At 37.1% G+C, this 13303-nt stretch overlaps 1 pseudogene; it reads left to right on the plus strand.

Annotated features, from left to right (window-relative positions):
- The first annotated feature begins 10158 nt into the window (after positions 1–10158).
- LOC143658422 (52 kDa repressor of the inhibitor of the protein kinase pseudogene) lies at positions 10159–12438 on the plus strand (annotated as a pseudogene).
- Positions 12439–13303: the final 865 nt, after the last annotated feature.

Raw genomic sequence — 13303 nt, forward strand, 5'->3', positions numbered from 1 at the left:
GACATCAAGGGATTGAGAGAGCCTTCTCTACCAAAAGGGGGAAGAGTGAAATGAGACTAAGTGTCAATGGCTGAGAGATTCCAAACAGAGTCGAGAGGTTATCCTGGAGGTTATTCTTACGCATTAAGTAGATTATCACCTTGTTGTTCAAGATGTAGTGGAGAGGCTGGAGGGAACTGCCTGAAAATGTAGAGCTGTGTTCCAGTAGCCATGTTTCTTGATGATGATTGAACAATGATATAGCTTTCACAATGAGACTCTGTGAATGTGAAAACCTTGTGTCTGATGCTCTTTTTATCTACCATATCAACAAAAGAGTAGAACATATGGAATAAAAATAAATAATAGGGGGAACAAATGTTAAAATAAATTTAGTTTGAAATGCTAGTGGTAAATGAAAGTGAGGGCTAAGGGGTATGGTATGTATAACTTTTTTTTCTCTGTTATCATTTTATTTCTTTTTCTGTTGTCTTTTTATTTCTTTTTCTAAATCGATGCAAATGTTCTAAGATTGATGAATATGCAACTATGTGATGATATTAAGAATTACTGATTATATATGTAGAATGGAATGGCATCTTACTGTTTTGTTTGTTTAATGTTAATTTTTTTTAATTAATAAAAAAAACCTGATGACCCCAAAGAATACTACCAATTCAGCAGGAGAGATGTGGGGTGAAGTCTTGAGCCTGAGACTTCCCATCTATTCCCACTGTGGGACAGGTTTTAGAGGAGAGAAGGCTGGAGTGAAAGATTAAAATAGAATATGTGACTCCCATATCAACTTAAAAATTAATGGTCTTACCAACCATGTCATGAGACACTTGATATTTATCATTGGATAAATGAGTTCAATGTTCTTCTACAAGATCCAGGGAGCTACTGGTCTCAGACCCCTTCATTCCTGGTTGGGGGTCAACAGGGCTTTTGGAGATGGATTACTTCTCCTTGGGGGCTCCATGCACTCTCAGGCCCAGTGTCCTGCCTTCTGGTATCATGGACAGGGACATGGGGGCTCTGTCTGTCCTAATGCTACTTTCATCCTTGGGGACACTCCCAACTCCAGTGCCCTGACTCTCCACATTGATGACAGGTTCCCAGTGGCTTCTGCCTCAATTGACCCAGAGGTGTATGCTTATCATTTATATTTAAAGCTATGAGCCTTGCCTTATTCCAGTCTCTTCTGGTTTTCTCCTCCACTGCAACCCTATACCAGTTATTAAAGACAGAAAAGGCAGTACTTATAAAGTTATTCATAGGTTTTTTGGGTCCTGAGTTCATCTTTTGTAGTTTTGTCCTTATATCTGAAGCTAACTGGTCTATGAAGTAGGGTTCCAACATTACTTGTCTTTCCTCAGACTCTGGGTATACATTGATGTACTTTTTCATAACCTCCACTAGTCTCCCTAAACAAAGCAGGATTTTCTTTGTTTTCCTGAGTTATACTCTGTAGCATGTTCTAATACATTTTTCATACTTTTTATTATGCAAGTAACCATATGGTCCCTTATATCAAACACTTGCTGCCCTCTTTGATAATTCCAGTTAAAGTCTGTGTGTGGGACAGCTACAGTCTCTGCCTTATATCATGCTGACTTCTCCCCATTCAGCTTGCCTGCATGCTCGTAGGTATCTACCCAGATCCTTCATTTCTCCTTGGAAGTGCAATAGAAGGAGAGACTAATTTGAATGTATACCCCAGTGAACACATACGTGAGGACCAGGTTTTTAAATTCCTCTAGAAACTTGGAGGTTCCATGGAAAATTTCCCAATTGCTACCTATATTGTGCTAAGTCTGTCATAGAAAAAGGGACATAGACCCTTATAGTTCCCGTATACTCATTAGCTACTTCCCTGAGAAGATACATTCCATTTCCTTCTGAGATATTGTTCTTCCTCTCTATGGAGATGATAAGTGGCTCCACTGAAAGTTTGTCCAACCAGACTTGAATAGGCATGGGGCATAGTGGGCTTGAAAGCCTATTCCTTTTAAGGAAAGGAGTCTATGGGAGCACCAATTCTGGTGGGCTCAGGATCTGGGCCTGGAGGAGGATCATCCTAGAGTCTTTTTAAGGTTTCAAGTTTTGGGAATTTGGCTAACAATGGGTTATTAAATATATTTGCTTCCTTATCTTCCTGTGATAGAAAGATTCATCTTTTAATTCCCCTTTAAGGTAACATATTTTACAAGATTTGTCCTGATATAGAACCATGAAAATCTGCACATATGGAATTTATGGCCATTTCCATCTCTTTTGCATAAAAAGTTCTAATTGAAGTATGGCATTAAAGCCAAGAGTGCCATTTTTTGACCATTTTCCTCCACTTCCCAATTTATTTTGAGGCCAAGCAATATTACAGTAAGAAACTAACTTTTTCCTTTTCAGTTTGATGTTCAGCAGATTATTGCAATTTCTTAGGATGCAGCCCAGAGGGCTATCAATCCGTGTGCTGGATCCACTGTCCATATTCTGAAAGGAGAGAGAGAGAGAGAGATACTCACAGAGGCCCAGCATGCTGTACATCTTGCAGCTGACGGTATACCTGCCACATCTTCTCACCATCAGGTGTCCTTGTTGGGGAGAAAACCTTAAACTCAGGAGACGGGTGGTCTGATTTCACTTCTTGACTCCTGAACCAGACAGAGGGCTGGTGAGCCAAACTTCTCACCCTGCCAGCTCTGATCCAAATTCAGACAGCTGGTGAGTAAGATCCTTCACTTTGGTGGCTCTGGGCCAGACTCAGAAAGCTGGAGAGCTAGATTCCTCACCCTAGCAGCTCTGAGCTGAACCTCTGATCCTTTTCCAACCCTGGGGGGCAGGGTTCATATTAATGAGAGCATTTAGTATTTGTCCTTTTGTTTCTGGCTAATTTCACCCAACCTAGTGTTCTCAAGATTCATCCACCCTGTTACATACTTCATGACTTTATTCTGTCTTACAGCTACATGGTATTACACTGTACATATATACCACAAATTGTTTAGTCACTCATCCATTGATGGACACTTAGGCTATATCCATCACTCAGCAATTATAAATAATGCTGCTATAAATATTGCTGTTCAAATGTCCTTTTGTGTGCTTACTTTCTGTTCCTCTGAATATATACCTAGTAATGGGATTGCTGGATCATATGGCAATTCTATACTTAGCTTCATGAAGCACTGCCAAACTTCCTTTTAGAGCAGTTGCTCAATTATAAATTTCCACCAACTAGATAAGTGTCCTTCTTTCTCCTCACCTTCTCCAGCACTTGAAACTTTCTGCTTTTTTGTTTTGTTTTGTTTTTGCTTTTGATAGTGGCTAGTCTAGTGGGTGTGAGATGATATCTCATTGTGGTTTTGATTTACATTTCCCTGATAGCCAGTAAAGTTGAGCATCTTTCCGTGTGTCTTTTAGCCATTTGTTTCCTCTTCTGAAAAGTGTGTCTTTTGCCCATTTTTTAATTGAGTCATTTGTATTTAATTGCTGAGTTTAAGAATTCCGTTGTATATTCTGGATACTAAACCCGTACCTAATATGTGATTTCCAAATATTGTTTTGCATTGTGTAGGCTACCTTTTTACTTTCCTGACAAAGTTCTTTGATGCACAAAACTGTTTAATTTTGAATAGATCCCATTTATCTTTTTATTTTTTCAGTGCTCATGCTTTGGATTTAAGGTCTAGGAAACCACTTTTTATTACAGGATTTATAAGATGTTTCCTTACATTTTCTCCTACAGTTTTATTCTTAATTAATACTTAGGTCTCTGATCCATTTTGAATTAATTTTTGAATAAGGTGTGAGATGTGGATCCTCTTTCATTCTTTTGCACATGGATATCCAGTTCTCCATACACCATTTATTGTAGAGGCTGCTCTATCCCAGGTGGGTTGGCTTGACTGCCTTATCAAAGATCAAGTGTCCATAGATGAGAAGGTCTATTTCTGAACACTCAATTCTATTCCATTGCTCAGTATATCTATCTTAATGTCAGCACTATGCTATTTTAACAACTTTGTAATATGTGTTAAGGTTAGGTGGTGTGAGATCTCCCACTTCGTTTTTCTTTCTCAAGATATTTTTAGCTCTTCAGGGTACCCTGCCCTTCCAAATAAATTTGGTTAGTAGTTTTTCTATTTCTGTAAAATAAGTTGTTTGGATTCTAATTGGTATTGAATCTATAAATAATTTAGGAAGAATTGACATCTTAACTATATTTAATCTTCCAATCCATGAACACGGTATACTATTCTATTTATTTAGACCTTCCATGATTTCTTTTAGCAGTTTCTTGCTGTTTTCTGTGTATAGGTCTTTTGTATCCTTAGTTACATTTATTCCTAAATATTTGATTCTTTGGTTGCTATTGTAAATGAAATTTTTACTTGATTTCTTCCTCATGCTTTCAGAGGCATGTAACAACATGGATGGACCTCAGATCATTCATCACTAGTGTATGGAAACACTACTGATATGTTTGTAGTGCCATAAATTTGTCTCCACGTATATGTGAATTTATGTACCCTGAATTTTTCAGGATTCTGCCTATTATTGATTTCTGACTTCAGTCCATTATAATCTGAGAAGGTTTTGTATAATATCAATCTTTTTAAATTTACTGAGACTTGCTTTGTGATCCAACATATGGCCTATCCTAAAGAATGATCCATGAGCACTTGAGAAAAATATATATCCTGCTATTGTGGGGTGTAATGTTCTATAAATGTCTGGTAAGTCTAGTTAATTTATTGTATTATTCAAAATCTCTGTTTTCTTATTGACCCTCCGTCTAGATGTCCTATCTATTGATGAGATCTTGGAATTAAAGTCCCCAATATTATGGAGGTATTGACTTCTCCCTTCAGTGTTTGCTGGTGTTTGCCTTAAGTATTTCAGAGCACTCTAGCTCAGTGTATAGCTATTTATGATTGTTATGTCATCTTGTTGAATTGTTCCTTTTATTAATCCACAGTGTCCTTCTGTGTCTTTTTTCATTGTTTTGCATTTGAAGCCTAATTTGTTGGATATTAGTAAACTAGTCCTGTTCTTTTTTGTTATTGGTTGAATGAAATATCTTTTCCCAACATTTCACTTTCAACCTATTTTGTCCTTGGATCTAAACTGAGTCTCCTCTAGACAGCATATAGATTGGTCCTGTTTTTAATCCACCCTGCCAGTCAAAATCTTTTAAATGGGGTGTTTTATCCATTAACATTTTAAGTTATTACTGTTAAAACACTACTTTCTTCTACCATTTTGACCTTTGGATTTTATATGACATATCTATTTTTTTTCCATTTTTACCTTTGCTGATAATTTTCATTTCTACACTCTTCTCTGGACCTCCCTCTCCTGCCTTTTTCTATATGCCAGTGCTCTCTTTTGTATTTCTTATAGAGCTGATCTCTTATTCACAAATTATCTCAGTGATTGTCTGAAAATATTTTAATATCCCCTTCATTTTAGAAGAACAGCTTTGTTGGGTATAGAATTCTTGTTTGGCAATTTTTCTCTTTCTGAATCTTAAATATATCATACCACTGCCTTCTCACCTCCATGGTTTCTGCTGAGAAATCCACACAGTCTCATTGAGCTTCCATTGTGTGTGATGGATTGCTTTTCTTTTGCTGCTTTCAAAATCCTCTTTTTGTCTTTGACATTGACAATCTGATTTGTAAGTGTCTTGGAGTATGTCTATTTGGATTTATTCTGTTTGGGCTATGCTGCACTTCTTGGATCTGTAATTTTATGCCTTGAATAAGAGTTGGGAAATTTTTAGTGATTATTTCATCCATTAGTCTTTCTCCTCCTTTTCCCATCTCTTCTCCTTCTGGGATACCCACTATATGTATGTTCATGCACATCATTTTGTCATTCAATTCTGTGAGACTCTGCTCATATTTTTCCATTCTTTCCCCTATCTTTTCTTTTTTTCATTTGTGTTTCCTTGGGGGAGGGTTGCATTGTCTGAGAATTGAACCCAGGTCTCCCACATGGAAAGTGAGCTTTCGACCACTGAACCACCCATGCACTCTATTTTTTTTTTTTTTTAGTGTGTGTCAGGTTTCAAATGTCCAGTCTTGTAGTTCACTAATCCTTTCTTCTGAATCTTCAAATCTGCTCAAGTAGGTTTCACTGATTTTCAATCTCTTCTGTTGCACCTTTCATTTCCATAAGTTCTGCGATTTGTTTTTACAAACTTTTGATTTCTTCTTCATGTTCTTCCAATGTTCTTTTTATATCCACCCTCAACTCATTGGTTTGATGTTTAATGTGATTTTTCATGTCTGTTTGAACATCCTAAATTAGTTGTTTCAACTCCTGTATCTTGTTTGAAGTGTTGATTTGTTTCTTTTACTGAGCCATATCTTTGATTTTCACTAGGTATTTTATTTTCTTAATTAGTTTATTCTGGAGGTTGTTTTCACTCTTTTATCTAAAGTGTGCTTGATGGCTTGCTCTCTGTCTATTCTTTGACATTTGATTCAACTTACTCTAGACCTCTAGCATAGATTCTGTTTAACTATTCAGAATATTTCTATTATTGTTTTTCTGTTTCATGCCCTGCCTATATGGAACCTTTTCTTTTAGGAGGGTGTCCTCAGATATTATAGACCCCAGTTAGAATTTCCCAGACCAGACAGGCCCAGGTCTCAGGAGGAGAGAGTATCCAGCATCGGTTTTCCCTGAGGTTGAGACACATCAGTTGTTAGACCTTTCTATGAAGCCCCCAGACTCTGCTTTTCCTATCCTGCCCAGTTTGTGGTGCTTGTCTCCCCACAGCTTTCCACCAGCTTAAAGTGATGTGGTGCCTTTAATTACAGCAGATTCTCCCCACCAGGGTTGTGGTTGAGACAGAGATGAGGCAGTAGGTCAGCTTTGATTGCTTCTGTTGTTCAGTCCCTGGGGTTTGAATTCCCTGAAAGAGGGATTCCATTTGAACTGTGTCTGGTTTCCCTTTTCTTTGGGGAAGATGTACCTTTTGGCAAAATAACCCCTTTCACCTGATGAATTACTTTGTCTCTCAGACATGCTTTACTTCTTCCATTGCCTAGGGCAATGCTGAAGGCAGAGAGTGCTTGCACTTCTACCTAATGAGCTGTTTAAGAATAAAGCAAAATAAGCTTTTTCAGAGCTACACTCCCACTTCTCAGGTTTGTCAACCAAAAGCTTCAGTTGGTACAGGGCTCTATGTGTCTACATTCTCTATGTATCCCCTTTTATTGGCATACAAGTATTTTCCAGTATTTTGTGCTGCCCAACCCAAAAAGCTTTTGCTTTTTCTTTTATTTCTTATTTTCCCCACATCAATTCCACCCCTTCTCTGCTGGGACAAAACCTCCTAGTTCCTTTAGTGCTTATTCCAGATTTATCTGTGCTGGGGGCCTGTTTTCAGTAGTCTGAATTTGTTCATTAATTCTGCAATTGAAGCTTGTGTGAGCTAAGCTCTTGTTACTGGTAAATTCTGTTTCCTTTCCCCTCAAGCAACCAGTCTGCCATGCCTGTGGGGGAGGACTGCTGGCTTCCACAGGTTGGGAAACATACACTTCTATGTGGGATCTCAGACTTTCCACCTGGTCCAGACTTGTGTACACTGTGTGTCCAGTCATGATATTCCTCTGGCAATTTTTGGTACTGTTCCTAGCTATATGTTACCTGTTCTGGAGGATGAACTAAATTCAATACCTCACTATGTTGCCATTGCCCTGTTTCCTGTTTAATTTATTGAAGAACTACCAAACTGTCTTACAGAGTGTCTGTAACATTGCACTTGCCCAGCAGCAGTGAGTAAGTGTTCCAATTTCTCCACATCCTCTTCACAATTTGTAGTTTTCCATTTGTTTAAAAGCAGCCAGTTGCATATATGTGAGAATCATCGTAGTTTTGATTTGCATTTCCCTTACAGCTAATGAAGGTGAACATCTCTTCATGTGCTTTTTGTTCATTTGCATTCCCTTTTTTGGAAAAATGTTTATGCATTTTCTTTGACCATTTTAAAATTGGGCTATTTCTTCTTTTAAGTTGCATGATTTATTTTTACATACTGGATATAAAACCCTTATCAAATATGTGGCTACCAAATATTTTCTCTCACTGAGTTTGCTGCCTCTCCAACTTTTTGACAAAGTCCTTTGAGATGCAGAATCCTTTGAGATGCCTCATCAAGGCAGCCCACCAGCTCACATTTGATTTTGAGGAGTTCTCATTTATCTATTTTTTCTTTCATTGCTTGTGCTTTGATTGTAAAGTTTAGGAAGCTACCATCTATTGCTATGTCTTGAAGATGTTTCCCTGCATTTTCTTCTAGAATCTTTACAATCTGTTTTTTTTATTTAGGTGTTTGATCCACTTTGAGTTAGTGTTTCTATTGGGTGTAAGGTAAGGGTCCTCTTTCATTCTTTTAGCTATTGATATGCAGTTCTCCCTGGACCGTTTATTGAAAAGAGTATTTTGTCCCTGTTCAGTGGATTTGGGGTCCTTGTCAAAGATCAATGAACCATAGATTTGGTGGTCTACTTCTGAGTACTCAATTCAACTCCATTGATCAATATGTTTGTCTTTCTGCCAGTACCATGTTGTTTTGACCACTGTGGCTTTATAATATTTAAAATCAGGAATTCTCATTCTTTTTTTTAAGGCTGTTTTTGTCTATTCAAGGTATCTTTCCCTTCAAAACAAATTTGATAACTAGCATTTCCAAGTCTTCAAATGTTGGAATTTTGATTGGTATTGCACTGAATGTGCAGACTATTTTTAGTAGAATTGACATGTTAATGACATTTAACCTTCCTATCTATAAGCACAGATGTCTTTCCACCTATTTAGATCTTCTTTGATTTCTTTCAACGATGTTTTATAATTTTCTATGCACACATCCTTTATATCCCTGATTAAGTTTATTTATAGACATTTGATTCTTTTAGTAGCTACTTTGAAAGGACTTTTTTCCATGATTCTTTCCTCAGGTAGGTCATTACTTTTGTATAGAAACCTTACTGATTTTTGCACATTAATCTTGTATCCTGTGACCTGGCTGAATTTGCTTATTAGCTCAAGTAGCTTTGTTGTAAATTTCTCAGGATTTTCCAAGAAATTTGGAAAATTTCTTGGAAAAGAAATTTCCAAATTGATGTCTTTTATTTCTTTTTCTTGCCTAATTGCTCTAGCTAGAACTTCTAGCACAATGTTGAATAATAGAGGTGGCAGTGGGCATCCTTGTCTCATTCCCAATCTTAGGGGAAATGCTTTCACTCACACACTGTTAAGTATGATGCTGACTGTGGGCTTTTCATATATGTTCTTTATCATATTGAGTAAGTGCCCATTGATCATACCTTTTGTTTTTCTTTTCTTTTTTTTTATTAATTAGCGGAAAAAAAGAAATTAACCCAACATTTAGAAATCATACCATTCTACATATGCAATCAGTAATTCTTAACATCATCACATAGATGCATGACCATTGTTTCTTAGTACATTTGTATCGGTTTAGAAGAACTAGCAACACGACAGAAAAAGATATAGAATGTTAATATAGAGAAAAGAAATAAAAGTAATAATAATAGTAAAACAAACAAACAAACAAACAAACAAAAAAACCCTATAGCTCAGATGCAGCTTCATTCAGTGTTTTAACATGATTACTTTACAATTAGGTATTATTGTGCCGTCCATTTTTGAGTTTTTGTATCTAGTCCTGTTGCACAGTCTGTATCCCTTCAGCTCCAATTACCCATTATCTTACCTTGTTTCTAACTCCTGCTGGACTCTGTTACCAATGACATATTCCAAGTTTATTCTCGAATGTCTGTTCACATCAGTGGGACCATACAGTATTTGTCCTTTAGTTTTTGGCTGGACTCACTCAGCATAATGTTCTCTAGGTCCATCCATGTTATTACATGCTTCATAAGTTTATCCTGTCTTAAAGCTGCATAATATTCCATCGTATGTATATACCACAGTTTGTTTAGCCATTCTTCTGTAAGAGATGGAAACAGCCAAAATGATCATACCTTTTGAAATGTTTTATCAGAAAATGTTGCTGGGCCCTTCCCTCTGATGTACGGGCCCTGCATAACTGGCCAGTCAGCCTGGCTTCTCTCCCCAGCCCCAATGGGCTGTCAGGTTGCTTTGATGAAGACTGGGGCAGAGGGTGGGCAGATAATGATGCCCAACTTTCGTGTTGCCCCCAACTGCACCCAGAAGGGTATGCAGTGTGACCTAGCCTTCTTCAGGTTCCTACAGGACCCGACCAGATGCCAGGAGTGGGTGGAGAATTGTAGGAGAGCGTACTTAGAAAATAAAACACCTGGCTTGTTAAATAAACATTAGCAGTTATGTGTCAAACACTTTGAGACCTCTCTAATCTGTAGAACTAGCCCTTATAGGACAGTTGGTTGAGCTAATACTATACCAATAACATTTGATCTTACCAGTCATTGGAACAGTCCACATAGTACACACAGAAAATGAATAAAAGAATTGAATGAACATGGAATCAAGACACTGAAACAAACAAAAAAAAACCCGATGAAACTTCTGAACAGGAACAAAAACATGAAGAAACAAACAAACAGCAATACTCAGAACCCAAATGCAGAAGAAAAGGGTGAAGAAGGGATGAAGATATTTTACCTTTAGCCCTTAAAGAGAAGGGGAACAAAAAATACCTAAAATCTTGATTTGAAATTTTGATTCTTATGGGAAAACAAAACACTTCTGGATGGACATGAGGCTGATGAACTCCCCAAAGGTTTCTTTACTCCTGGTAACTTTCAAGCACTGCTGGAGTGCTGAATAAATTCTGGTGAAGAGGTTCTGGGAAAGTGCTTTGAGATCACAGCAGTTAACATACCTTTCTGTTAAAAAATGTAGTAGACACAGGTGCTAGAGGTATGAGAGCACTGCATTTAGGAAGAAACTCTCAGGGACGTGACAGACTCACACTTTTTTTCCATTATCACTGATGATATGGTGGACATAGCAGGGGAAGAGCACCTTCCCTAATTGGTGAGGTTTGTGAATGAATCTTATAACCTGAGAGAGGAATTTATGGGCTTCCTCCCTTATGAAGCAGATGCAGAAATTTTGACTGTAAAATTTCATGTTACATTAATTGAGAATTGGGGAGTAAGCACGGTACGTTGCCATGGACAGGCTTATACTGTGTTCAGTGTATTTTCTTCCAAAATTAAAGTTGTTGTTTTCAGACTTCTAGAGAAATATCCTCAAGCTCTCTACACCCTCTGCTCATCTTGTGCCTTAAATATGTGGTTAGCAAAATCAGTACTTGTTAGGGGAGTATCTGTTGCATTGGGAATGATTGAGGAAGTTTTTTCTTCTTTCTGTCAATCACCACAACTACTTTTAGAACTTGACAATGTAATTTCAGTCTTTTTATAGAGCAATGAAGTAAAAGTTAATGAAAGAAGGAAATTTGCCATTCCTCAATGGACTGGCAGGTACGATGCTTTTGAAATTTTAGTGGGACTTCTGCAAGCACTTGTTTATGTTTAGATGGTATAAAAAGTGATGCAAATATTAGATGAAATAACTGTATGTCTGGCTGAGCATTTGTACTCTGAAGTATAGTAACAGAGTTTTTATTTCGTTGTTACCATTGTTGTTCTTAAGAATGTCTGTTCTTTTATAAGAGCCTTTGGGAAAAATCTCCAGGGGCAAACCTCTCAAGTTTTCTTTGCAGGTAGACTGCAGTACTACATTCACTAAATGAAATGATGGAAAATATTGAAGTTTAGCATGAATTTTGGTTTGAGGAAGCCACAAATTTAGCAACCAAGTTGATAGTCACAAGAAACTCCCTGGCAAATTTCGCAGTTTATCAAGGTAAACCAGAAATTCAGTTAACCTCTGAGAGTCACTATAAAGGAAACTTACATATTTCAACAGTGGAGCACATTATTCAGGAACTTTAAGATGTATTTTCAGAACAGTACCTCAAAGCTCTTAAATGTTTACCTCTGGTACCCTCTGTCATAGGACAGCTCAAATTCAATACATTGGAGGAACACCATGCTGACATGTGCAGAAGTGACTTACCCAATCCTGACACTCTCAACTGAACTTCATTTTTGTAGAATCAAGTAGAAATACAGAGGGAAAGATATAGCGCTTCCCTCCACCATTCATGAAGTTTTCCATCTACCAGACATCAAGTTTTTTCCTGGTGTTTACACTTTGTTGAGGGTTTTATGCATTCTTCCTGTGATGAAGTTTGAGAATAAATGCTATGAAAATGGACAAAAGCAGCTCAAAGCTTACTTGAGGAACACTTTGACAGACCAAAGTCCAAGTATATTGGCTTTGGTTACCATTAATTTTGATATAGAACATGATTTGGATTTAATGGTGGACACATATATCAAACTGCATACAACTAAGTCAGAGCTTCCCACAGGTAAATCAGAAACCACTGGAAATATTTGAGAGACTTTTAAAATATGTTTTCCTTTTACATTTGGAGTAGAAGCTATGAAGTATATGTGAGCTGCCTAGTCACTGTTTTTGCCTATAGGACTTCCATTGAATGCATTAGACATTAATAATCTATCCATTTAAAGACCTCTGTTTGAACTCTCATGCTTTGAAGACCCATCCATATTTCCAGAAATTAGCATTGAAGGTGCCACATTACATTATTGTGTGATCTTGGTTAATGACTTACCTTAAGTCATTTTAGACATAGCATTAGTCATCACTGTAGGCCCAATTGTCAGTTCAGTTATTAATACTTTGAAGAAATAAATTTTGAGGAGGTGTGGAAGGAAGGAATGTATTTTGTAAAATGTTAAAATGAGGCTCACAACTGATCTTTAACTAGTAGAAGATTTAAGTATGTTGTTAAGAATTTGTTTTGGACAGTTAAGGGAATTACTGGTGACTCAGAGAAACTAAGCTTGCCAAGCAAGAATTTCAATGTAGATTTTGTCTTTATCAAATGAACCTAAGGGAACAAGTTACAGTTAAAGTTTGAATGCCTTTTCCCACATCTGGCTGTTGCTGTTTACATTCCTTTGTTGAACTTACACCTTCATAAGCTTCTTAGCAGGTATGTGCTGAACACTTCTGTTTCATGGTCAAGACAGAATCAAAGAAATAAAACAAAAGGGGCCGTGAATATTGACAGCTGGTTTGACTGTTTTCTTCTATTTCCATGACTGTTTCTACTGCCTCACTTAGATTTATAAACAAAACCTGAAAAGCCTACAAAAATAAGTGTTTTGTGGTTTATCTAAAAATAATGCAGAAAATATTGCTGTTATTTTGGTGAAGAAAATCAATTTTACACAGT

The sequence above is a fragment of the Tamandua tetradactyla genome, chromosome 16 (assembly GCF_023851605.1).
Source record: "Tamandua tetradactyla isolate mTamTet1 chromosome 16, mTamTet1.pri, whole genome shotgun sequence".
Classification (NCBI taxonomy): domain Eukaryota; kingdom Metazoa; phylum Chordata; class Mammalia; order Pilosa; family Myrmecophagidae; genus Tamandua; species Tamandua tetradactyla.